Source organism: Dendrobates tinctorius, unplaced genomic scaffold (genome assembly GCF_039654945.1).
Source record: "Dendrobates tinctorius isolate UK_male_01 unplaced genomic scaffold, ASM3965494v1 ptg000028l, whole genome shotgun sequence".
In the NCBI taxonomy this organism is placed as follows: Eukaryota; Metazoa; Chordata; class Amphibia; order Anura; family Dendrobatidae; genus Dendrobates; species Dendrobates tinctorius.
In genome coordinates this window covers 252,850-280,690 of record NW_027361696.1, presented here as the reverse complement: position 1 = coordinate 280,690, position 27,841 = coordinate 252,850, and the positions used below count along the sequence as shown (strand labels likewise).

The window sequence follows — 27,841 nt, the reverse complement described above, 5'->3', positions numbered from 1 at the left end:
AAACATTCCCAAAACCTTTAACCATTCCTCGTAGGACATACTTTGCAGTCCGCTCACCATTCTGGTCGCTCTTCTCTGAATTTGCTCCAGTTTTTCAATGTCTTTTTAATAATGTGGTGCCCAGAACTGGACACAGTATTCCAGATGAAGTCTGACCAAGGAGGAGAAAAGGGGGATAATTACTTCTCATGATCTATACTGTATGATTTTGTTCATGCAACCCAAAAATGGTTGCCTTTTTTGCTGCTGCATCACATTGTTTACTCATGTATGGTCTGTGATCTATTAGTATACCCAAGTTTTTTTCACACATGCTGTTGCTTAGTTCTATTCCTCCCATTCTGCATATGCTATTTTCATTTTTCTTGCCCAGATGTAGTACTTCGCATTTCTTACCGTTAAGAACTATTCTGTTAGTTGCTTCCCACAGCGTTTGTTTAGATCTTTGTGAATCCTTTCTCTGTCTTCTCTAGGATTAGCTATCCCTCCTAGCTTTGTGTCATCAGCAAATTTAATCAGTTGGCCCTCAATTCCTTCATCTAAATCATTGATAAAGATGTTGAACAATACAGGGCCCAAGACAAAGTCTTGTGGTACCCCACTTGAGACATTCTTCCAACTGGATGTGTAACCATTTATTACCACTCTTTGAGTATAATCACTGAGCCAGTTATGAATCCACCTAACCTTAGCCTTCTCAATTCCATACTCATTTTTTAAATAAGAATAGTATGAGATACTTTGTCAAATGCTTTGTCGAGATATACTATATCTACCAATTTCCCTGATCCACTCAGTCACTGATTCCATCATAGGAGGAAATTAGACGAGTCTGGCATGACTTGTTTGCTACAAGCCCATGCTGTCTCTGGTTAATTACTGTAGTTTTATCCAAGTACTTACATACATGCTGTTTAATAATTTGTTCACAAATCTTCCCTGGTATAGAAGTAAATATTGCTGTCCTGTAATTCCCTAGCGCCTTCTCCTTAACTTTTTTGAAGGTAGAAGGGCAACTGTTGTCCCTCCAATCTTCTGTTACTTCTCCTATTTTTCTGGATTTTTCATAGATTCTGGCTGGTGGTTCTGCAATTTCCTCTCTTTCAATACCCTAGGATGTAATTAATCTGGACCAGGATATGTAAACTAATGTAAATTAGCTTAGTGTTCCCTCACCTCTCTTTATGGATAGTGTGGATTGTTTTATTCCTTCGATAGCGCCGTGAGGATCAGTTGATATTACAATTGCTTTCTTAGAGAACACAGATGCAAAATAGGAATTTAAAAGTTCGGCTTCTTAACATCATTTCTGACCACTTCACCCTATTCATCCTGTAAAAATCCTATAGCATCTTTGACTTGTCTTTTACTTTTGACATACCCCAAATCCTTACTTATTGCTTTTTACATCGCTAACAAGCTTCCCTTCATTACTGGCTTTAGCTCTTCTAAAGGCCCCATCTCGCATAGCGAGATCGCGAGTCACCGATTTTGTGACGCAACAGCGATCTCGCATGCGATCTCGCTACATGTGACACATAGCGGCGACCAGCCCCCCTGCTGGATATCACTGATCGTACTCGAATATCCCGGGCCATTTTTTCATCGTCGGCGTCACGCTGGCCAGCATGCATCACTGTTTGACGCCGACGAGCAACCTCGTTGGCGACGCAGAACTCAGGGACGCAGGCTGGAATTGTTCAGAATAGCTGCTGTGTGACAACGCACCAGTGATCCTTACCAGGTCGCATCGTTGTCGGGGTCGCTGGTGCATCGTTGAAGAGATCTGTTTGGCAGCTTACTAGCGACCATTTAGCGACGCACCAGCGATCCCTACCAGGTCGTATCATTGTCGGGATTGCTGGTGCGTCGCTATGTGAAACGGGACCTTACTCTTGCCCTGCATTACTTGCAGACAGCATTATATTCTTCTTTAGATATGCCCCCTCTTTCCATTTGATTAAACATTTCTTTCTTCCTTTTTAGCATGTGTTTAAGTTCTGTGTTCATCCACCCTGGTTTCCTTAAATGCTGCATTTTCTTCCCTCATTTAGAGATTGTTAATGATTGTGCTTTGAGAATCTCATTTTTCAAAATCTCCCATCCTTCTTGGACATTTCTGTCCTTAAGAACCTCCAGCCATTGGATCTCTCCGATTCGCTTTCCGAGTCCCTGAAAATCTGTCTGTGACAGTCACTTCTCATTGAGTGGTCAAGGAGTCCAAGGTCAGAAGCCAGGAGGGTACATTATAAACAGAAGGAAGAGACAAAGGCGTAGTCAGGTAACGATCCGAGGTCAGAGTACTGTGAGGACAACGGATCAGAGCTGAAGGGGTTAAACAGGTGGATTGTCAGAACAAAGTCCAAAGTCAGGCAACAGATCAAGCATATAGAACTCAAGGCACAGGAAAGCACAAAGCACAAACCTCACAAGATGAATGTACATCTGGCAGTGTTCTGGGAAACTCAGCTCAGTTAAGAAGCATGGCCACTAATTGGAATAATGAACATGTGAGACAGCAGACGCCCCGCAGTCACAGATTGGCTAGTCGAGCTGTCAATAAACACACCGACAACTCAGCACGCCCCTGAATCACACTGGATGGACATACTGTCAATCACAGTACTGACAGCTTCAGCATGCCCCTTTACCTGATTGGATGGCCGAGCTGTCAGTAACTGCATCCCAAACACCCTGAGGGGTGGAACTGTGACACTGCCTTTCTGAAATCCAACTTTAAATCTAATTCCTCGCTGGTCTTCCTCCTCCTGTAATCCAAAATTCCATGACAGCCTGATCAATGCCTCCTAGGGTCCAGCCACCCTTACCCTTAAGGATTACAAACAAGATTGCAGAGCTTCTTCTCTCTCTTCAACCTTTTGAAAGCTAAAGTGGTCAGCAAGAGAAGATAAGAATTTTCCAGACCCAGTACTTTTGCCTGAGAGAGATTCCCAACAAATATCTGGATAGTTAAAATCTCCTAGGATCACTATTTCTTACTTTTTTGAGAACAGAGACATGTAAAAATAGTTCAACCATATCTTCAGTCTGTCCAGGTGGCCTATAATAAACACCTACAATAGTGTCCTTTCTGTTCTTCTCTACTTGAATTCTTACCCAAACAGTTTCTACAGAACTACCAGACTCTGAAGCTTGGATCTCTGTGGTGATATTTTCTTTCCTAACAAACAATGCAATACCTCCTTCTTTCTTGTTAATCCTTTTTCTAATAAGTTGTATCCTTCTAGCCTTGTATTCCTAGCATGTATATCATCCTACCAAGTTTCAGTGATGCCTATGACATCATATCTGTCTTCCTGTGTTAGCAGCTTCAGTTCTACTTTTTTTGTCTTTGTGTTTCCTTTCCACTTCAAAAAGCAGAGTTCTCCATAATATTTGTCCGCTCTATGGCTTTCCCTGGCCTTTTGCTTCTGTCCCCACAATGTTCTAGTTTAGAGCTATCCTGATGAGTGCAGCAAGGAGACTTCCAAATGTGTTTTCCAGTCTTGTTAAAGTGCAGCCCATCTCTAGCAAATAGTCCATCGTATAGGTAATTCACTCTGTGATCCATGATTCCAAATCTTTCCTGATGGCACCATCGACGTAGCCAGTTGTTCACCTTGTTTAATCTTGTTCCACCTCCTTGTTCCATGGCCATCCAGTGGGAGGATGGATGAGAAGACTATCTGCTCTCCCAGTACCTTCACTTTCTTGCTTAAGTCTTCAAAGTCACTGCAGATGGTTTCCAGGTCCTTACCTGCTTTGTCATTTGTCACCACATGTATTAGCAGGAATGGGTAGTCATCTGTAGGTCGGAAGAGTCCTGATATCCTGTCAGATATATCTTTGAGGAGATGGGGGACAGAGGCGTCTGGAGGAGGTCAAATGAGTAAGTGATAGTGGAGCAAGAGGAAGGAGGTTATAGGGGTCTGGAGGAGCAGGTTAGAAGGTCTGGAGGAGGACAGAGGAGTCTGGAGGAGCAGGTCAGGTGGTCTGGAGAAGGAGAACGGAGGAGTCTGAAGGAAGAGGGGAAAGGACAGAGGAGTCTGACAAAGGAGGACGACAGAAGAGTCTGGCAGAGGAGTCTGGCGAATGGCAGAGAAGTCTAGCGGAGGACAGAAGAGTCTGGCAAAGGACAGAGGAGCCTGGCGGAGGACAGAGGAGTCTGGCGAAGGACAGAGGAGTCTGGCGAAGGACAGAGGAGTCTGGAGGACTAAGACAGAGGAGTCTGGAGGACGAGGACTCTGGAGCAAGAACAGAGGAGTCTTTAGGAAGAAGATATAGGGGTCTGGAGGAAGGAGGACAGAGAAATCTAGAGGGAGGACATAGTTGTCTGGAGGAGGGAGAAGAGTGGAGTCTACAGGGTGGAGGACAGAGGAGTCAAAGTAGTCTGGAGGAGGAGAACATAGGGGTCTGGAGGAAGGGGGACAGAGAAATCTAGAGGGAGGAGGAAAAAGGTGTCTGGAAGAGGGAGAACAGAGAAGTCTACAGGGAGGAGGACAGAGGAGTCAAAGTAGTCTGGAGGAGGAGGACATGGGGGTCTGGAGAAAGATATAAGGGTCTGGAGGAAGACAGAGGAATCTGAGGAGGACGTACAGTAGGTGTCTAGGGTCAGCTGTTCATCCCTGTCTGTATACAGGTCACATGTACACATAGCTGAGCCCCGGGGACGTATACTGTGGAGATGGGGCACAGCATTGACCGTGGACACTGTCTAAAGGGCCTGTCACACTAAGCGATATTGCTAGCAATATCGCTATAACGTCACTGGTTTTGTGACGTTATAGCGATATTGCTAGCGATATCGCTATGTCTGATACTTACTTCCGACTGGCTCCCCCGCTGGTTATCGCCGATCGCGCGAGAACGTCCTGGACTGTTTCTCATCGTCAGCTTCCTGCTGGGCTTCCTGTGGCGCTGACGAGCGACGTGTGGACGCGGGCGAGAGGACGTCAGGATCGCCTCGTCTGACAGGTGAGTAACGACCCCCGACCGCTGCTATGTCGCTGGTGAGATCTGCCTGTGTGGCAGCTCACTAGTGACCACTTAGCGATGCACCAGCGATCCTGACCGGGTGATATCGCTGGTCGGGATCGCTGGTGCATCGCTAAGTGTGACAGAACCTTAAGGTCCATGAGATAAGTGTTCCATGGGAAAAATTTTCAGATCTGCATGATAATGATCCAGAGTCAGACATAATTCTGGATCCTCTGTGACTAGTTTTCCTCTGAGATGTAACAGAACAGTAACCCCCATCAGTGCAGTGATCAATCACAGGAGGCTAAATCCACATTACGCCTGCTGCTGTGGGGGGAATGACCCTTATCTGTCCTTTCATGTAGCAGCCCCGGACACTGACTCCATGATTTTCTGAGAGAATATCCCCGGCTGCGCTCAGCCAAGGAGGGAAAATTCAGAACTCAAGGGGATTGAGGAAGGTTATCAGTACTGCCCTGAGTAGCAACACAGGAATCCCAGAGGAGCAGCAGAGGAAACCCAGAGGAGCAAAAGAGGAAACCCAGAAGAGCAGCAGAGGAAACACAGAGGAGCAGCAGAGGAAACCCAGAGGAGCAACAGAGAAAACCCAGAGAGCAGCAGAGGAAACCCAGAGGAGCAGCAGAGGAGACCCAGAGGAGCAGCAGAGGAAGCCCAGATGAGCAACACAGGAAACCCAGAAGAGCAACAGAGAAAACCCAGAGCAGCAGGGAAAACCCAGAGGAGCCGCAGAGGAAATCCAGAGGAGCAGCAGAGGAAACCCAGAGAAGCAGCAGAGGAAATCCAGAGCACCAGAGGAAACACAGAGGAGCAGCAGAGGAAAACCAGAAAAGCAAGAGGAGTGATTCTATATTTCTCTAAATGCAGCCTGCAGTGTAAAGAATGGCAGTGTTCATTCCAGTTGCCATAGCTATGTACAGTACATACACTTTATGGTCCAATCCAGGATTCTTTAACACGCCTGATGCATGACGGGAGCCGCATGAATCTATACTAGATGCCCACATAAATACATGTAAAATATTATATAAGAAACAGAATTAGAGATCCTTGGATGTAGTGATGACAGCTAGTGTGAAAACCTCCATTTTTTACACTGCAGACAGCATTCAAAGAAATTGAGAACAATACAAAATAAAAAAAATTAGGGTAATTACCAAGCGATTCATCCATCTGACATGATTTATGGGAGAGTGCCCCGCGATGTCAGGGGTCCTCCACAGAGCGCAGGTATCTGTTCCTATGACCGCCCTGGTGCACTATAATCCTGTCTTCAGGACTCACAGATCAGCGCTGGCAATCGCGCCGGCCTCTCCCTTTGTCATGTCATCCAGATGTTCATGATGTCATCTCCAGATCTGCGGCCACCACACATTGTGCTGGAGTCAACCAAGGAGAGCAGAGGCTCCGTGCAAGGATTGCCTGGCAGCTGCAATGTTCTGCTGCTAATCCCAAATGTCAGGAGCCCAGTGCAAAGAGAGACTATAATAATGGTACAAGTGTGCATGGAGAATAATAATCTTTAATTTTATATAGTGCTAACATATTCCGCAGCACTTTACAGTTTGCACACATTATCATCACTGTCCCCGATGGGGCTCACAGTCTAAATTCCTTATCAGCATGTCTTTGGAATGTGGGAGGAAACCCACACAAACACAGGGAGAACATACAAACTCCTTGCAGATGTTGTCCTTGGTGGGATTTGAACCCAGGACTCCAGCACTGCAAGGCTGCAGTGCTAGCCACTGAGCCACCGTGCACTATAATCCTGCGCCGTAAGGTATCCCGAAGAGCCATCCCAGACGGTGCCACCCCAGCCCCTCCACAGGCAATTCCAAAGCACCCCAGCCCCACCACAGGTGATTCCACACCACCCCAGCCCCTCCACAGGTGGCTCAGCACCACCCCAGCCCCTCCACGGGAGGAGCCAAACCACCCTAGCCCCTCCACAGGTGGCTCCATACCACCTCAGCCCCTCCACAGGAGCCAAACCACCCCAGCCACTCCACAGGTGGTTCCACACCACCCCAGCCCCTCCACAGGTAGCGCCAAACCACCCCAGACCCTCCACAGGTGGTTTCACACCACCACAGCCCCTTCCACAGGAGGAGCCAAACCACCCCAGCCTCTCCACAGGTGACTCCATATCACCCCAGCCCCCATATAGGTGGCTCCAAACCACCACAACTTTTGGGGAAAGTTTACACATGAACTGAACCGATCTGTTAACTATTCATCCGTTTTTCTCCCATTTGAAACTGATCCAGTAAGGAAATAATGGATCCTTTACAAATTATAGGAAAACTGATGGCTAATTAATGGATCCATTTTCCATAGACTTCAATGTTAACAAAACGGATCCAGCTGAAATCAGTTTTTTTAAGACTGACAAAAAAGTTGCGTCTGCAGAACTCACTGATTGGTGCCGGATCCGTTCTATTGATGATCATTGGACTTGTGAGCATCGCCTAATACTGTCACTTCAGTGGTTAAAGAACTGCTATTCAGATCGTGGGCAGACACATTGAATTGTGCCCTATCTGATCTTCGGTTCCCCCTAGATATAAGCAGCGCCATCAGAGTTTATCAGTGCTTCTCCCCACCATTTAATATACCCAGCTGACTCAGCCATGTGCAGGGGCAGATATTATGCTGTCATCTCCTTTTTTGTTCCGCCTGCCAGGAATTTGCACTCATTATTACCGTATCCGATAGTTTTGTGTCTATTTTGGACTTGTGTCTGAACTGCAGCCAAATTCTACATATAAAAAAACATCCCGGAATAAAGATCTTTCTGAAGGAGCGGATCAGCCGCCACCACTGCGCCTTTTATATACCATGAAAGACGTTTCCGGCTGCAGCAATTTCCAAAGTTAAAGGCACAATGTGATCCACACATCATGTAAGTACAAGTGACAGGTAGATCAGGACTACGCCCGGCCAGCAACCTGCCCGGATCACAGCGAAATGTGAAATCATCTGCTTACGATCTCCAAGGGAGGGAAAGTGTTAACTTCTCTAATTCCAAGTTATGGAGAGAAATTCCAGGAATGACTCGATCCACAATCCGCATCATCCATACTATGGCATCTGTTTATGTATACTGATAACTACAACTCTCAGCAGGTGCTGTCATCTAATCAAATTCACAGTCCTTACCAATACAGACCTAGTACTCTTCACAGCTGAGGGTTTGTTACAATTGTATCCAGCCTACTGGTAAACATGCCAGGAGAACAAATTTACCTTGTATTCTAAAAAAAATTGCTAACGCAGCGAGCACCGTTGTGCTCTATGGGGCTGGTGCCCATAATGTGGCGGATCCGACACGAATGTTGATTTAATTGTAACAATGGAAAAATGCAGATGGTAAACTGTATCACTCGGGACTTGAACACTGTTACAAACCCTCAGCTGCAAGAAGTGTTAAATCACGAGAGGTTTGTTATCTTTAGAGATAAATAACAAATATTCTGTTACCCCAAATTCCACTTTTTGCGCCTATTTTAGCTACAGCCTTGTAGACTCTCTCTATTTCTGACGAAGGAAGGCGGCATTTGCATTCCATTCCCTACTGGAGTTATTTTTTTCTTTTGTACACCCAAATATTTGTGCAAATTTTAGAATTGTGTGCAACATTTTAATAGACCATGGTACTTTTTGCTGTAAAACATTGGAAAAAAAAACATAAAGAAAAAAATAACGCGCATTGGTGATCTTGCACAAAATTCATGAACAACATGTGCCATTTCGAAGAATTTAGCACAAAGAACAGTAACAAATACCACAAGGCAACAAAAATGAAGAAACATTACTTAACCCCCACCCCCCTCCCAAATTATGAATTGGCCCAAAGTCTATTAGAAAGATATAGAATGAAGAATTATTTACAAATAACAGAAAATTCTTTATGTAAAGATCATAAATATTTATGAGAAAACTTTATATCAATATCACCCAAAGAAAATATATATTACAGAACACATCCTGAATTGTATCTGAAGGTGCTGATAAGATAAGGGCAGCAGTGCTGATATCTGCTTTTATATAGTCCTTATTAATGGCTCTAATGTGCCAGGTAAACACTGGCAGCTGATAAGAAGCAGCTCCTGACAGAACACAGCGCAGCCTGGTGGAGAGTCTGGGTGCTGCCATCACATGGTCACAATATCAAGCCAAAACGTGTCCATGTGGATGAGTAAGGGACGGATGCTAGTGGCAGATTCTACCCTGCCCATGGGGTGGTCACCCATCCTACCTCATGGCCCAGATATCTGCACTACTATACAGCTTACTGCCCCCTTTACTGGTGTCAGTGCTCACTACAGTGCCGACATGCTATTCATGAATCAGGTGGCTCAGGATAAACAAATGGTCACTTCAAAGGTGAGGAATGCTGTGAGGAGACAGAACAAGATACTGCCATTTATCAGTAATAATGTTGCAGCTGTATGCGGCCCCTCGCCCCGACAGACACAATAATGCCCCATAAAAACCTCTCCAGTAATATCAGGAAATGACAAATATCTGAAGAATGTTGAGTGCTCCGAACCTTAAGATGTTGTATAGGGGGCGGCGAAATAGTCTCCTTCCTCCAGGAAAGCAAAAACTTCCTGTTCTGATAGTTAATAATGTTGAAAAGCTGAAAAAGTCTGCAAGAAAATATAACGACAAACATCAAAATTTTGTAGCTAACAAAGGGGGACCCCGAGCACAAGTGAATGTGAATCCCTAAGCTTATACCATTGTCTGGTACCCAAGGGTTATGTCAATGTCATATAAGGGTGTGGTCTAGTGTTGAGCGAGCATGCTCGGATGAGGTGTTATCTAAGCATGCTTGGGTGCTAATAGAGCATCTTCAGCGCGCTCTAATACAATATTTGAGTCCCAGTGGCTGCATCTCACGGCTGATCGACAGCTGCAACACATGCAGGGATTGCCTGTTGTCATGCATGGGTACTAGTGTGGTCTCATGTCTGATCACATATCATTATATCAGTGATGTAATCATAAGAAGCGGAGCTGACAACCTCTCACACCGTGATCTCCAGGACATAACAGTCCTCCAATCTCCACCTGTTGTTTGCAGCTTTTTTCATCTATAGGACTTTTCCATCTGGGACTTAATTATTTTTTCTCCCATCGAAAGATGGATGTGGCTCTTTCCAGTTATCATATATATGCAAAGGACTTTCACAATTTATATAAGAATTCTTTTCTGATTGTTTCTGCTGAGTGGGGCTGCTGGGATATTCATATTGTGATATCAAGGTCCCTTTCTGCGCCCAACATTTTGTACTTATGTTTGCTTTCAGCATTGTACTAAAAATTAGAATGTTGAACAATATCCGCTGGTATTAGGAGTTATATAGTTGTACAAAATTGTGTCAATAAATTCTATCTATTGTAATCAGGAGGTTGTACTTATATGCACTTTATTTTGTATACTGGTTACAGGCACTTAATTGCACAGTATGCATTCTATTATAGCTTCTTACATACATTAGCACGTTAATATAGTGCAACCTTGATCCTTATTGATAGCACTGTCACTTTAAACAATTCTTTGCAGTTGAAGTTCAGACTTTCAGACTTTCTGATTAGGTGATCACCTGAACCAAATCTTATTTAACGAAGGAAAGTATAAAAAACCCTGCTGTGGCGTTCACAATCCTCTTGCAATAGGACAAGCTAGATAGCAAAACAAGTGGTAGTAATATCCCAAAAGTAATAGGAATGAAAAAATAACTTGTAACGATTCCAAAGGAGTTGTAAAGAAAAGTCTTGAGTGAGGAAAAGAAGGGCTCAATTCTGGCTTTACTAGCAGAGGGATACAGTGAGCGTCATATTGCCTCCATCCTTAAAATTTCTGAGACGGTAGTCCATTACAACAAGGTCAAGCAGCAGATATTGGGGACAACAAAGCTACAGACCGGCAGAGGGCAAAAACGACTCTCCACTGACTAGAATGACTGTCATCTTAGGCCGGTTCACATTTGCGTATGGAGGAGCTGCGGAGGGCTGCGGACTTCCTCGGTGAAGCTCCACCCACGGCCGCACCTTCTCCGGTCAGGTCCGCCTCTGTCGGCATGCGGCCTGCGTACCCTATCTTTAGCATTTGGTACGCAGACCATGCTGATGTATGCGGATGCCTCCACATGCGTCGTATTGACGGTGCGGGGAACGCACCAAATTCAACACGTTGCGTTCGGCGCAGGTCGCCGCACCGTCAAAAAACTACGCATGCTGAGGCATCTGCATACATCTGCACGGCCTGCATACCTAATGCTAAAGATAGGGTATGCAGGCCGCATGCCGATGGAGGCGGAGCTGACCGGAGGAGGTGCGGCCGTGGGCGCAGCTTCAAGGAGGAAGTCTGCAGCCCTCCGCAGCTCCTCCATACGCAAATGTGAAACCGGCCTTATTCGAATGTCACTCAGCAATCGCAGGATGACATCAAGTGACCTACAAAAGGAATGGGAAATGGCAGGTGGGGTGAAGTACACGGCAAGAACAGTTCGTAACAGGCTCCTAGAAGCATGGCTCAAGTTATGTAAAGATGGAAAAAAGCCTTTCATCAATGAGAAGCAAAGGAGAGCCATGCTGAAGTTTGCCAAAGACGATAAGGATTGGACCATAGAGGACTGGAGTAAGGTAATCTTCTCTGATGAGTCTAGTTTTCAGATTTGGCCAACACCTGGTCATCTAATAATTAGACAGAGACCTGGAGAGGCATACAAGCCACAGTGTCCTGCACCCACTGTGAAATTTGATGGAGGATCGGTTATGATCTGGGGATACTTCAGCAAGGCTGGAATTGGGCAGGTTAATCTTTTCGAAGGACGTATGAATCACAAGATTATCCTGGAAAAACAGTTGATTCCTTCTGCTCGGGCAATGTCCCCAACTCTGAGGACTGGTTTTTCCAGCAGGACAATGCGCCATGCCACACAGCTAGGTCAATCAATGTGTGGATGAAGGACCACAACATCAAATCCCTGTCATGGCCAGCCCAATCTCCAGACCTGAACCCCATTGAAAACCTCTGGAATGTAATCAAGAGGAAGATGGATAGTCACAAGCCAGCAAACAAAGAACTGCTTAAATTTTTGTACCAGGAGCGGCATAAGGTCACCCAAAAGCAATGTGAAAGACTGGAGGAAAGCATGCCAAGACGCATGAGAGCTGTGATTAAAAATTATGGTTATTCCACAAAATATTGATTTCTGAACTCTTCCTGAGTTAAAACATTAGTATTGTTGTTTGTAATGATTATGAACTTGCTTTCTTAGCATTATTTGAGGTCTGCAAGCACTGCATTTTTTGTTATTTTGACCATTTCTGATTTTCTGAAAATACAAAATTTAGTGCTTGGAAATTCCAAGACATGTTGTCAGTAGTTTATAGAATAAAAGAGCAATTTACATTTTACTCAAAAATATACCTATAAAGAAAAAAATCAGACAAACTGAAAATTTTGCAGTGGTCTCCCCAAAACATCAGGGGACCTCTGCCATGTTTGACTGTAGGGACCGTGTTTTTTTCTTTGAATGACTCTTTTTTTCTCCTGTAAACTCTATGTTGATGCCTTTGCCCAAAAAGCTCTACTTCATCTGACCAAAGAACATTCTTCCAAAACGTTTTAGGCTTTTTCAGGTAAGTTTTGGCAAACTCCAGCCTGGCTTTTTTATGTCTCGGGGTAAGAAGTGGTGTCTTCCTGGGTCTCCTACCATACAGTCCCTTTTCATGGGTTGACACTGTTGTACCCTCGGACTGCAGGGCAGCTTGAACTTGTTTGGATGTTAGTTGAGGTTCTTTATCCAACATCCGCACAATCTTGCGTTGAAATCTCTTGTCAATTTTTCTTTTCCGTCCACATCTAGGGAGGTTAGCCACAGTGCCATGGGCTTTAAACTTCTTGTTGACACTGCGCACGGTAGACACAGGAACATTCAGGTCTTTGGAGATGGACTTGTAGCCTTGAGATTGCTCATGCTTCCTCACACTTTGGTTTCTCAAGTCCTCAGACAGTTCTTTGGTCTTCTTTCTTTTCTCCATGCTCAATGTGGTACACACAAGGACACAGGACAGAGGTTGAGTCAACTTTAATCTATGTCAACTGGCTGCAAGTGTGACAGGTGCTGTTAATTACACAAATTAGAGAAGCATCACATGATTTTTCGAACAGTGCCAATACTTTTGTCCACCCTCTTTTTTATGTTTGGTGTGGAATTATATCCAATTTGGCTTTAGGACAATTCTTTTTGTGTTTTTTCATTTAAGACAAATTAAATGAAGATAATAATACCAAAGAATTTTTGTTTGCAATCATTTTCAGGAAGAAACTTGAGTATTATCTGACAGAATTGCAGGGGTGTCAATACTTTTGGCCACAACTGTATAATCAGCTTCTGCCCATCAGTCTTATGTGTGACGCTCTGCAGAATATGGTACATACTCAAGACATGTTCCCCATAGAAAAGAACACAATGTTCTGCAGGGTATCAAAGGGGCAGAAGTCTGTCAATCAGGTCCCTCTGTTCCATTCTGAATCCTCCCTCCTCCTTGAGACCCCTCTGTCCCCATCCTCCAAACTCCTCTGACCTCCCTCCCTTCTCTAGACTCCCCTGTCCTCTCTCCTCCTCTAGACCCCTATCCTCCCCCTTCCTCCAGACCTCTGTCCTCCCTCCTCCTCCTCCAAACTCCTGTCCTCCCTCCTCCTCTAGTCTCCTCTGACCTCCTCCTCCAGACACCTCTGTACCCTCCACCACAATCTACTGTTCTCCCTCCTCCAGACTCTTCTTTCCTCCATACTCCTCTGTCCTCCTCCTTTCACACTCCTCTGTCCACCTCCTTCCAGACTCCTCTATTAACCTCCAGACTCCTCTGACCCCATCCTCCTCCACACTCCTATATCCTCCTTCTCCAGACTTCTCTGTTCTCCACTAGACACTTATATCCCTTTCTGCCCTTCTTTCCCTTTTAAATACCCCTGGTGATTGCTTATCTCCAGCGAGAATAAAAGGATCGAGCATATAGAAATCCAGCAGCCCGATCCTTCTCTTTTTCCTCTAATGTGTATGGTTGATTTAATACTCAAGAAATCCCCAAGAATCTGAGAGAAGAGACCTCAGCATACATTATACGAGGACGCAGAAGAGCCAAAATATTCCAGTATCTGGAGCCTGGGAATGAGGGTGCACTGCATCAGCTCATAGAGATCCACAAGAGAAGATCTGAGTTCAGGGTCACTGGCAGGATACAGGATGGGTGGAGGCGCCGTTATCATTACTGCCGTTATACTTATGCTGCTTCTAACACTGCAAATCTTCATTACACAACATACACTGCATGTACTGGATACACTACATATCTGACACACTGGATACACTACATATATGACAGACTGGATACACTACATATATGACACATTGGATACACTACATATATGACACATTGGATACTCTACACACTGGATACACTACATATCTGACACACTGGATACACTACATATCTGACACACTGGATACATTACATATCTGACACACTGGATACACTACATATATGACACACTGGATACACTACATATATGACAGACTGGATACACTACATATATGACACATTGGATACTCTACACACTGGATACACTACATATCTGACACACTGGATACACTACATATCTGACACACTGGATACATTACATATCTGACACACTGGATACACTACATATATGACAGACTGGATACACTACATATATGACACATTGGATACACTACATATATGACACATTGGATACTCTACACACTGGATACACTACATATCTGACACACTGGATACACTACATATATGACACACTGGATACACTACATATCTGACACACTGGATACACTACATATATGATACGCTGGATACACTACATATCTGACACACTGGATACACCACATACAGTGGGGAAAAAAAGTATTTAGTCAGTCAGCAATAGTGCAAGTTCCACCACTTAAAAAGATGAGAGGCGTCTGTAATTTACAACATAGGTAGACCTCAACTATGGGAGACAAACTGAGAAAAAAAAATCCAGAAAATCACATTGTCTGTTTTTTTTTTCATTTTATTTGCATATTATGGTGGAAAATAAGTATTTGGTCAGAAACAAAATTTCATCTCAATACTTTGTGATATATCCTTTGTTGGCAATGACAGAGGTCAAACGTTTTCTGTAAGTCTTCACAAGGTTGCCACACACTGTTGTTGGTATGTTGGCCCATTCCTCCATGCAGATCTCCTCTAGAGCAGTGATGCTTTTGGCTTTTCGCTTGGCAACACGGACTTTCAACTCCCTCCAAAGGTTTTCTATAGGGTTGAGATCTGGAGACTGGCTAGGCCACTCCAGGACCTTGAAATGCTTCTTACGAAGCCACTCCTTCGTTGCCCTGGCGGTGTGCTTTGGATCATTGTCATGTTGAAAGACCCAGCCACGTTTCATCTTCAATGCCCTTGCTGATGGAAGGAGGTTTGCACTCAAAATCTCACGATACATGGCCCCATTCATTCTTTCATGTACCCGGATCAGTCGTCTTGGCCCCTTTGCAGAGAAACAGCCCCAAAGCATGATGTTTCCACCACCATGCTTTACAGTAGGTATGGTGTTTGATGGATGCAACTCAGTATTCTTTTTCCTCCAAACACGACAAGTTGTGTTTCTACCAAACAGTTCCAGTTTGGTTTCATCAGACCATAGGACATTCTCCCAAAACTCCTCTGGATCATCCAAATGCTCTCTAGCAAACTTCAGACGGGCCCGGACATGTACAGGCTTAAGCAGTGGGACACGTCTGGCACTGCAGGATCTGAGTCCATGGTGGCGTAGTGTGTTACTTATGGTAGGCCTTGTTACATTGGTCCCAGCTCTCTGCAGTTCATTCACTAGGTCCCCCCACGTGGTTCTGGGATTTTTGCTCACCGTTCTTGTGATCATTCTGACCCCACGGGGTGGGATTTTGCGTGGAGCACCAGATCGAGGGAGATTATCAGTGGTCTTGTATGTCTTCCATTTTCTAATTATTGCTCCCACAGTTGATTTCTTCACTCCAAGCTGGTTGGCTATTGCAGATTCAGTCTTCCCAGCCTGGTGCAGGGCTACAATTTTGTTTCTGGTGTCCTTTGACAGCTCTCTGGTCTTCACCATAGTGGAGTTTGGAGTCAGACTGTTTGAGGGTGTGCACAAGTGTCTTTTTATACTGATAACAAGTTTAAACAGGTGCCATTACTACAGGTAATGAGTGGAGGAAAGAGGAGACTCTTAAAGAAGAAGTTACAGGTCTGTGAGAGCCAGAAATCTTGATTGCTTGTTTCTGACCAAATACTTATTTTCCACCATAATATGCAAATAAAATGAAAAAAAAACAGACAATGTGATTTTCTGGATTTTTTTTTCTCAGTTTGTCTCCCATAGTTGAGGTCTACCTATGATGTAAATTACAGACGCCTCTCATCTTTTTAAGTGGTGGAACTTGCACTATTGCTGACTGACTAAATACTTTTTTTCCCCACTGTATATGATACGCTGGATACACTACATATCTGATACAATGGATACATTACATATATGATACACTGGATACACTACATATCTGACACACTGGATACACTACATATATGACACACTGGATACACTACATATCTGACACACTGGATACACTACATATATGATACGCTGGATACACTACATATCTGAGACACTGGATACACTACATATATGATACGCTGGATACACTACATATCTGACACACTGGATACACTACATATATGATACGCTGGATACACTACATATCTGATACAATGGATACATTACATATATGACACACTGGATACACTACATATCTGACACACTGGATACACTACATATATGACACACTGGATACACTACATATATGACACACTGGATACACTACATATCTGACACACTGGATACACTACATATATGATACGCTGGATACACTACATATCTGACACACTGGATACACTACATATATGATACGCTGGATACACTACATATCTGATACAATGGATACATTACATATATGACACACTGGATACACTACATATATGACACACTGGATACACTACATATATGACACACTGGATACACTACATATCTGACACACTGGATACACTACATATCTGACACACTGGATACACTACATATATGATACGCTGGATACACTACATATCTGACACACTGGATACACTACATATATGATACGCTGGATACACTACATATCTGATACAATGGATACATTACATATATGACACACTGGATACACTACATATATGACACACTGGATACACTACATATATGACACACTGGATACACTACATATATGATACGCTGGATACACTACATATCTGACACACTGGATACACTACATATATGATACGCTGGATACACTACATATCTGACACACTGGATACACTACATATATGATACGCTGGATACACTACATATCTGATACAATGGATACATTACATATATGACACACTGGATACACTACATATCTGACACACTGGATACACTACATATATGACACACTGGATACACTACATATCTGACACACTGGATACACTACATATATGATACGCTGGATACACTACATATCTGACACACTGGATACACTACATATATGATACGCTGGATACACTACATATCTGATACAATGGATACATTACATATATGACACACTGGATACACTACATATATGATACGCTGGATACACTACGTATCTGACACACTGGATACACTGGTCACGCTCTGGATGCACTACATACAGTGGCATGTAAAAGTTACCTGCCCTTGTCAAAATTAGTGTTATTGTGAACAGTTAAGGGCTCTTTCACACCTCAGTTTTTTACAATCAGTCACAATCCGCCAGGTTTTTAAAAATCCGCCAAAAGTTGCTGTCCGTCACCATCCTCAAACATTTGAAAACGGAGCTTGTAACGTTTTTTTCTCTGGCGCATCCTCCAGAGATTCTCTCTCTCTCAGGCTGAGATTCCTTTAAAATTCTACATTTGTCGGATCCGTCAAAAAAACGGATGGGTGGCATCCGTTCTCATCAGTTACAAAACGGATCCAGCATCCGTCCTTTTGGCGGATTTTGACTGATGCAAAAAACTGAAGTGTGAAAGAGGCCTAAGCAGGCTGAACATAAAAAGATCTCTAAAAGGCCTACATTTAAAGATAACACATTTTGTTTGTATTTTAGGCAAAAATATATATATTTTATATTTTAAACATTACGAAAAGGAAAATGGGCCAATGCAGATTTTGGGCACCCTTGGAGATTTGTGGGCTCAGATAACTTTGACCAAGGTTTCAGACCTTAATTAGCCTGTTAGAGTTATGGCTTGTTCTTGATCATCAACAAGGTGATGCAAATTTCCCAGCTTTATAAAAACCCAGCTTTCTCAAACCTTATGTTAAAAAACAGCAGCCATGGGTTCTTCTAAGCAGCTGCCTAGAAATCTGAAAATGAAAATGGTGGAGGCCCACAAAGCAGGGGAAGGGTACCGTTACACCTAGCGATGCACCAGCGATCCCGACTAGCGATATGACGCAGTCAGGATCGCTGGTGCATCGCTGGGTGGTCGCTAGTGAGCTGCCAAACAGGCAGATCTCACTAGCGACATCGCTGGGGACGAGGATCGCTACTTACCTGTCATACGCGGCGCTTCCTGTTGTGACGACGAGCGACACGTGGAGCCGGGCGGGAGGACGCAGGATCGCCGCGTCTGACAGGTAAGTAGCAATCCTCGTCCCCAGCGATGTCGCTAGTGAGATCTGCCTGTTTGGCAGCTCACTAGCGACCACCCAGGAAGTGACCGACGAGAAATGATCCAGCAGCTTCTCGCGCGATCAGCGATAACCAGCGGGGGAGCCGGTCGGAGGTAAGTATCACATGCAGCGATATCGCTAGCAATATCGCTGTAACGTCACAAAATCGGTGACTTTGCAGCGATATTGCTAGCGATATCGCAGTGTGTAACGGGGGCTTAAGGCTATAAAAAGATAGCAAAGCATTTTCAAGTTGCCATTTCCTCAGTTTGAAATGTAATTAAGAAATGACAGTTACCAGGAACAGTGGAGGTCAAGATAAGGTCTGGAAGACCAAGCAAAATTTCAGTGAGAGCTGCTTGTAGGATTGCTAGAGAGGAAAATCAGAACCTCCACTTGATTGCAAAACACCTTCAGAAAGATTTAGCAGACTATGGAGTTACGGTACATTTAAATTGTTCTACTGTTCAGAGTCACCTGCACAAATATGGTCTTCATGGAAGAGTCATCATAAGAAAAGCTCTCCTGCGTCCTCATCATAAAATTTTGCGTCAAAAGTATGCAAAAAAAAACTAAAAAAAAGCTTGATGCATTTTGAAAACAAGTCCTGTGAACTGATGAGGTTAAAATAGATCTTTGTGGCCACAATGATCAAATGTATGTGTGGAGAAAAAAGGGCACACAACATCTCACCAACCATTAAGCATGTGGGTGGATCAATCATGCTTTGAGGTTGTATTGCAGCCAATAGCACGGTGAACATCTCACAGGTAGAAGGAAGAATGGATTCAATGAAATTTCAACAAATTCTTGATACAAACATGACGCCATCTGTAAAAAAGCTGAAGGTGAAAAGAGGAAGAGGCTGGCTTCTACAAATGGATAATGACCCTAAACACAAGTCACAATCCACAGTAGCAGACCTCAAAAGGTGCAAGCTGAAGATTTTACAATGGCCCTCACAGTCTCCTGATCTGAACATCATTGATAATCTGTGGTGAGACCTCAAAATAGCAGAGGATGAAAGATGACCCAGGAATCTCACAGAACTGGAAGAATATCTAAAGGAAGAATGGATGAAAATCTGTCAAACAAGAACTGAAAGACTCTTGCCGGCTATAAAAAGTGTTTACAAGCTATGATACTTTCAAAAAAGGGGGTGCTACTAGGCACTTACCATAATCAGGGTACAAAGTACCCAGAAAAACACCACTCAAAAGAGTATTAAATGTAAACATTTAGGATTAAATATAAAAAAGACAAGAGCAAGAGATTAAGTGTTACATGTAAGCGGATTCAAAAGCATAACAGCGAAACGCGCGTCAGGGCACTGGTTTCTGTATGTAGGGCCCAATATGGGTAAGCCCTATAATACCTTTATATTAGATATAGACTGATTAAGTTTTTTTATTCTTGTCTTCCATTATATTGCATGATATACATATAGACAGACTGATTATTTTTGTCACTATATTGTCCTAATAGTCTGTACTAGGATTTACGGTATCATGCCTTACATGCAAATTCTTACATGAATCATGGAAGTTCATTAGCGTTCCTTGCTTTGTCTGAGACTACCTTGCTACCCTTTACTTTTTGTGAAAACCCCCTCCCACGTTTATCTACTTGATTTTATCCCCTTTTGAATCCTCTTACATGTTCCACTTACTCTCTGGTTCATGTCTTTTTTATATTTAATCCTTAACAAAAAAAATTTACATTGTATACTCTTTGGGTACTTTGTACCCTGACTTTGGTTGTATATGTTACTAGAGCCCACCAGTTATTGATCTTTATATGATGGGAAAACACCTATAACTATGTTTATACATTTTTTGGATATTTTTATGGTCGTAAATACATACTATGAAGGGTGCCCAAACTTTCGCATCGGTTAATTTTCCTTTTTGTAATTTTTAAAATGTAAAGGATGAATTTTTTTTTTTTACCTAAAATACAAAGGAAATGTGTCATCTGTAACTTTAGTAGAAACAAAATAGGAGAGAGGAGGGGGGGTGTGATATCTGGTGGTCAAGTAGAGAACGTTAAGAACAAAGTACACTAACCTGCCAGCATAACCACGTTTGCAGAGCCTGCTGTGCTTATCGTGCACCATTCTTCGAAGGCGGATTCACCGCCGAAAAGCTTTGTGAGGACATAATGACCAAGTAAAGAAGTTTCTTTTACATCTAAAACAAGTGTCTGTCTTGGTCTGACCGCCCTCAGACCAACTTTAGGCCTTTTACAGATCATTTCATCTTCAGCTTGCTTATTTGTTCACAATAAGAGTAATTTTGACCAGAGGTGCCCAAACTTTTACATATCACTGTATATGGAACACTGGATACACTGGTCACACTCTGGATACTGAATACACTGGATACACTTCACATACTGGGTGCTCTGTATAAAGATACACTGAAAATAGTGAACATTGATTACACTACATAACATTATTACGCTGCCTAGGCCTGTTTCACACTTCAGTTTTTTGGCGTCAGTCAAAATCCGCCAATTTCGGAAAAAAACGGATCCGCCAAAAAGGGGCGGATCCGTTTTGTTTCCCCCATAGACTTACATTAGTGGCGGATCTTGACTGACGGTCGTCCGTCACACCCGGTTTTTGACGGATCCACCAAAATTTTACCGTCTCCCGGGCGGATGAGACGGACTCTGCAATGTTTTTTTTTGTTGACGGTCCGCTATTTTGAACAGTGCATGTTTTTTTCTCTCTCTCACCTTTTTTCCAGGCAGTGGTTCCTTTAAAATTCAGCCTTCGCCGGATCCGTCAAAACAACGGTTCGGTGGCACACGTTGGTGTGAAAACGGAGACAGATCCGTTTTCCGCCATTTTCACAGATTACAACTGACAGTAAAAAACGTTTGTGTGAAACAGGCCATACCCTGGGTATATTCCATGTACTGGATGAACTTTGTATACTAATTTTGCTGCAAACACTGTATATACCAAACACTGCAGATCCTGGATACCCTGCATGTAGTAACAATGCACATACTAATGGTACCTGGCGAGTGCCTACACCTGCTGAGATGTCATTTAAATGCCTTAATATAGTTGGGATCTGCCATCTGGGGACAGAGATCAGTTCCTGAGCCCTCTCCACATGCTCTGACCCCACTGAGGAATGTATAGTTATGCCCATATGCACAAAACGGTTTGAATAAAACTTGCCAACTCACACCAGATTGTCAACTTTTCAAAAAACCAAAAATGTATCTAAGCAGCAACAGGCAGGTAATTGCAACTTATCTGCCTATTGTGCCCAGCGCCGTCCGTCCCGGTACAGAGTGATCACCCACCGCTGCTGCCGGGGATTAAGTTCCTTCTGCTGATGCGGTCAGTCTGATTGACAGCCGGCTCCCCCAGTTAGGCAGCAGGGATCCGGCTGTCAATCAGAATGACCTTGGAAATCCCGCCATGTCTACAGAGCGGACCGGAAAAGAAGCTTCTACTCTGTAATCCTGAGGTCAGCAGAGGTTTCTGAATCCATGGCAGAAGTGGTCTGTGACTGCTCTGTGCGGGGGAAGAACGGCGCCGGGCGCAACAGGCAGGAAAGCTGCAATTATCTGATTGTTACTCCTTAGAAACATTTTTTATTTTTTGAAAAGTCCCAGATATCCCATTTAATTTCACCTTCAAACGATCTGCTCATCCTAAAGGGTCACATACTTTTGCTACTCAGTGACATGTGACATTGGATCAATTTCCTCATTTAAAAACTTAGAAAGTTTAATATTTTTGACTCATTTTTTTGGTTTGGTTCTTTATCTACTTTTAGGACGGGTGTCAACATCTGATTAAGATTTAGGCCAAATTTATGAATAAATATGGAAAGTTGTAAAGAGTCCAAAAACTTTCACTGTACATACAGTAGTGGCCAAAGGTTTTGAGACTGATACAGCATTGGGTTTCTCCAAAATGTGCTGCTCTGTCTTTGTAGAACTTTTAGGCATTAATATTGTGCATATGGTCTGTCCTTTTTTTTTGCAGCATACGCATTGTTTACTACGAGATAAGTTATACGAGCTGCATTTTTTCTACTCCGAGATAATTTTCCTTGAGAGTTTTTTGAATACGAGATAAGTTTACAGCACGTCAGCACTTTTTCTCCTATGAGACATATTTATGTCTACTCACTAGGGACATTTTTTGTCGGGTATATATGTATGTGTGTGGTTTTTTCTTTGTATCCCTCTTTTTGTTTTGTTAGGGTGACTAAGGGTCTTTAGGGTTAACGACGTTGAACAGGGGCGCCACATCGTCAACAACTAGGGTGCCAACCTCTGCGGTCAGAAAGGGACACATTAGGGCTTATTAGGGTGAGTTTACCCCCCTTCCTTTGATAATTAAAATTTTTTCTATGTGTCAATTTTTGGGCACTGTTGTAAGCCCGATATCACCCAGTTTTTTAGAATTTTCCAAAAAATTTAAAAAAAGAATTGAATTAAAGGTTAATTTTTAGGGGTTTACCAAATTTGTGCTTTCTTGGTCTGTTTTCACAAACAGCCCTCGCACCTGTGAAAGTCTATGGGGCCATTCACATGTATGTGATTTTAACAGAGCGGACAGCGGAAATTCGTGGAGACGTCTCATTTTGATCTAAGTGTCGGACGAAATCTGCTATGCAAGATTATAGGTCTGTGAAAAAAATTGGATGACATCTAAATGTGGGCCGATTTTCATGGACTGTCAGAAAGGAGAAGGAGGAGAAACTTTCAATAATTTTCTCCATGTAAAAAAAAACCTGTGAAATTTTAGATGTGTAAAAATGCTGCACAGTAAAGTCTCCAACAAGAGAACGATAATATTTGTATTTTGTTAATTGATAAAAATAAACTAGTAAATGTCTATTGTAGAAAGCTTCTTACTCTGCAGTATTTTTTTAAACCTGCATAAAACTTTGGCATATGTATATATATTATGTATGTATAATGTATATATATAATACATAATATGTACAGGTATGTCTAATACAATACACATATATATACATTGCACATACTTTACACATGCATATGAAATACAGACATATGATAAATACATGTACAGACATATAATACACTTAGATTATAAGGCTAGATCATGCACATATTTCTATAATACGAGGATATAGTGCATATGCAATGCACAGAACACGTATGTATATATATATGACATAATGCACATGATGCCCCTCACACACAGGACCGCATCTGATGCCCCCCGCCTCACACACAGGACCACATCTGATGCCCCCCGCCTCACACACAGGACCACATCTGATGCCCCCCGCCTCACACACAGGACCACATCTGATGCCCCCCGCCTCACACACAGGACCACATCTGATGCCCCCCGCCTCACACACAGGACCACATCTGATGCCCCCCGCCTCACACACAGGACCACCTCTGATGCCCCCCCACCTCACACACAGGACCACATCTGATGCCCCCCGCCTCACACATAGGACTACATCTGAGGCCCCTCACACACACAGGACCACATCTGATGCCCCCCGCCTCACACACAGGACCACATCTGATGCCCCCCGCCTCACACACAGGACCACATCTGATGCCCCCCGCCTCACACACAGGACCACATCTGATGCCCCCCGCCTCACACACAGGACCACATCTGATGCCCCCCGCCTCACACACAGGACCACATCTGATGCCCCCCGCCTCACACACAGGACCACCTCTGATGCCCCCCCACCTCACACACAGGACCACATCTGATGCCCCCCGCCTCACACATAGGACTACATCTGAGGCCCCTCACACACACAGGACCACATCTGATGCCCCCCGCCTCACACACAGGACCACATCTGATGCCCCCCGCCTCACACACAGGACCACATCTGATGCCCCCCGCCTCACACACAGGACCACATCTGAGGCCCCTCACCTCACACACAGGACCACATCTGATGCCACCCGCCTCACACCCAGGACCACATTTGATGCCCCTCGCCTCACACAAAGGACCACATCTGATTCCCCCCGCCTCACACACAGGACCACATTTGATGCCCCCCGCCTCACACACAGGACCACATCTGAGGCCCCTCACCTCACACACAGGACCACATCTAATGCCTTTCTCCTCACACACATCTGATGCCCCCCACCTCACACACAGGACCACATCTGATGCCCCCCACCTCACACAGGACCACATCTGATGCCACTCGCCTCACACAGGACCACATCTGATGCCCCCCGCCTCACACACAGGACCACATCTAATGCCCCTCTCCTTACACACATCTGATGCCCCCCCGCCTCACACACAGGACCACATCTGATGCCCCCCGCCTCACACACAGGACCACATTTGATGCCCCCCGCCTCACACACAGGACCACATCTGAGGCCCCTCACCTCACACACAGGACCACATCTGATGCCCCCCGCCTCACACACAGGACTACATCTGAGGCCCCTCACCTCACACACAGGACCACATCTAATGCCCTTCTCCTCACACACATCTGATGCCCCCCACCTCACACACAGGACCACATCTGATGCCCCCCACCTCACACAGGACCACATCTGATGCCACTCGCCTCACACAGGACCACATCTGATGCCCCCCGCCTCACACACAGGACATCTAATGCCCCTCTCCTTACACACATCTGATGCCCCCCCTGCCTCACACACAGGACCACATCTGATGCCATCGCCTCATACACAGGACATCTGATGCCCCCCGCCTCACACACAGGACCACATCTGATGCCCCCCACCTCACACAGGACCACATCTGATGCCCCCCACCTCACATAGCACACAGAAGATGCATCAGTATATTGGGGGCTGAAAGCACCCGCAGTCTCCGCCATCTCCGGGCCCTGATGCCCCGCATTCCCCGGGTTCGGGGCTCTGCACACACCGTCACCCGCTCCGCCCGCCGCATCCCGGGGGCTCCATTTCTGGTGCCCGCTCCTCTCCTGGCAAAGCCGCCGCCCAGCAGAACAATGGGCTGTGCCAGCAGCCTCCATTCTCCTCACAGCCCGGTACTCACCAGCGCCGCCGCCTCCCGGTACTCGGTGCCTGCAGACTGGGCAGAGAACAAACCCGGCTGCTTCAGGGGAGGAGACGGGAGGAGGAGGGAGGCTGATAATACTGACAGCATGGTGAGAGGAAGGAGGGGCACAGATATCACTGAAGAAGGCACAGACATCACTGGAGGGGGCACAGACATCACTGGAGGGGGCACAGACATCACTGGAGGGGGCACAGACATCACTGGAGGAGACACAGATATCACTGAAGAAGGCACAGACATCACTGGAGGGGCACAGACATCACTGGAGGGGGCACAGACATCACTGGAAGGGGTCATAGGTATCACTGGAGGGGGCACAGATATCACTGAAGAGGGCACAAATATCACTGGAGGGGTCATCACAGGAGGGGGCACAGATATCACTGAAGAGGGCACAGACATCACTGGAGGGGTCACAGACATCACTGGAGGGGGCACAGACATCACTGGAGGGGGCACAGACATCACTGGAGGGGTCACAGGTATCACTGGAAGGGGTCATAGGTATCACTGGAGGGGGCACAGATATCACTGAAGAGGGCACAAATATCACTGGAGGGGTCATCACAGGAGGGGGCACAGATATCACTGGAGGGGTCATCACAGGAGGGGGCACAGATATCACAGAAGAGGGCACAGACATCAATGGAGGGGTCACAGACATCACAGGAGGGGGCACAAATATCACTGGAGGGGGAACAGACATCACTGAAGAGGGCACAGACATCACTGAATAGGGCACAAGTATCACTGGAAGGGGGCACAGACATCATTGGAGGGGGCACAGACATCACTGAAGGGGGAACAGACATCACTGGAGGGGGCACAGACATAACTGAATAGGGCACAAGTATCACTGGAAGGGGGCACAGACATCATTGGAGGGGGCACAGACATCACTGGAGGGGGCACAGATATCACTGGAGGGAGCACAGACATCACTGGAGGGGTCACAGAAATCACAGGAGGGGGCACAAATATCACTGGAGGGGGAACAGACATCACTGAAGAGGGCACAGACATCACTGAATAGGGCACAAGTATCACTGGAAGGGGGCACAGACATCACTGGAGGGGGGGCACAAATATCACTGGAGGGGGCACAGACATCACTGAAGAGGGCACAAGTATCACTGGAAGGGGGCACAGACATCATTGGAGGGGGCACAGACATCACTGAAGGGGGAACAGACATCACTGGAGGGGGCACAGATATCACTGGAGGGGGCACAGACATCACTGGAGGGGGCACAGACATCACTGAAGAGGGCAGAAATATCACTGGAGGGGTCATCACAGGAGGGGGCACAGATATCACTGAAGAGGGCACAGACATCAATGGAGGGGTCACAGACATCACAGGAGGGGGCACAAATATCACTGGAGGGGGAACAGACATCACTGAAGAGGGCACAGACATCACTGAATAGGGCACAAGTATCACTGGAAGGGGGCACAGACATCACTGGAGGGGGGCACAAATATCACTGGAGGGGGCACAGACATCACTGAAGAGGGCACAAGTATCACTGGAAGGGGGCACAGACATCATTGGAGGGGGCACAGACATCACTGAAGGGGGAACAGACATCACTGGAGGGGGCACAGATATCACTGGAGGGGGCACAGACATCACTGAAGAGGGCACAAGTATCACTGGAAGGGGGCACAGACATCACTGGAGGGGGCACAGACATCACTGAAGGGGGAACAGACATCACTGGAGGGGGCACAGATATCACTGGAGGGGGCACAGACATCACTGGAGGGGGCACAGACATCACTGAAGAGGGCACAAATATCACTGGAGGGGTCATCACAGGAGGGGGCACAGATATCACTGAAGAGGGAACAGACATCAATGGAGGGGTCACAGACATCACAGGAGGGGGCACAGATATCACTGGAGGGGGAACAGACATCACTGAAGAGGGCACAAGTATCAC

General features: G+C 45.1%; 1 protein-coding gene across 5 annotated transcripts in view; it reads right to left on the bottom strand.

Moving 5' to 3' along the window:
- LOC141085029 (CMP-N-acetylneuraminate-beta-galactosamide-alpha-2,3-sialyltransferase 4-like) overlaps positions 1-25,984 on the bottom strand; it is a 165,444-nt gene extending 139,460 nt beyond the window's left edge. For 3 of the 5 annotated variants that reach the window (XM_073569962.1, XM_073569965.1, XM_073569966.1), the window contains exon 1: positions 25,872-25,984. The gene's annotated coding sequence lies outside the window, so the exon portion shown is untranslated. Of the gene's footprint in view, positions 1-9,550; positions 9,651-25,871 lie in introns of those variants that run through there. The other 2 variants (XM_073569964.1, XM_073569963.1) reach the window with 2 other exon arrangements.
- Between the last annotated feature and the right edge of the window lie 1,857 nt (positions 25,985-27,841).